This window comes from Nanorana parkeri, unplaced genomic scaffold, assembly GCF_000935625.1.
Source record: "Nanorana parkeri isolate BGI_ZX_2015 unplaced genomic scaffold, ASM93562v1 scaffold1320, whole genome shotgun sequence".
Lineage (NCBI taxonomy): Eukaryota > Metazoa > Chordata > Amphibia > Anura > Dicroglossidae > Nanorana > Nanorana parkeri.
Genome location: NW_017307588.1, coordinates 41,917 through 42,897, shown reverse-complemented (window position 1 = coordinate 42,897; position 981 = coordinate 41,917).

The window sequence follows — 981 nt, the reverse complement described above, 5'->3', positions numbered from 1 at the left end:
CCGGCATGTCAAATGTCAACTTTTGCTGAATGAACTGTGCGGAGAATCATTGACCAAATAGCCAGTACAGCCAATCAGCAGCTACGTTTATGTCAGTGCAATTCTGCTTTAACTGGCAACCCCAACAAAGTTGCAGGGCGCATTCACACTGGTCAGGTACGTTGCGGTGCGTTTAGCACACACATATTAATACGTTTTATATTGCATCCTAACGCACATTGCACCTCAATATACCTGCTGCACTCTCTGATCGTGGTCCACCATGGTAATGTGTGTTGAGGGTTGTGCAGGTTGGTTGGGATGGCATTCAAAATGAACGACACCGCAGTGCACCAAAGCACCTTACTGCAGCACAATGGTGTGAATGGGCCCTCATTAGGGTTGCTATCTTTTCTTCAAGCGAAACCCGAACACTCTAACGACGCACAAACATTTATTTTGGGAGAATGAGTAGCGGCTTATTCATATGTAAATATCACAGTTGAGACTATATTCAGTGGCTCCTATCTTAATTTTGGTTGCCCCCGTCTGCCTAAAATCTTGTGTCCGGGTTTCTGTTGCCATGAAACCCGGACACAGCATTCAAAACCCGGACTGTCCGGGTGAATCCTGGACAGGTGGCAACCCTAGACCTCATGCCAACCTGCCCACTTTCCACCGAGATCTGCCACAGCAAAGTCTACCGACCAGCCACCTCCTTCTGCGCATTCCTGGAAATCATTGTTCATTGCTCACTGACAGTGACGCTAGCACTGACACGAATGCTGCAACTGACACTATAGGGGCATGATCAATTGCATGCCACTCGAAGATAAAACCTGTTTATTGATTTATTTTTATCCTCCCTAAAACACACCGACACTGACGTTAACACTGACGCAGGCAACGTCACCGAGCTCGAGCCCTGATCTAACTGCTGCATGAATTTTATCTTTATGATTTATTTATCTTTTACCTACTTCACTGACTTACTATATATAC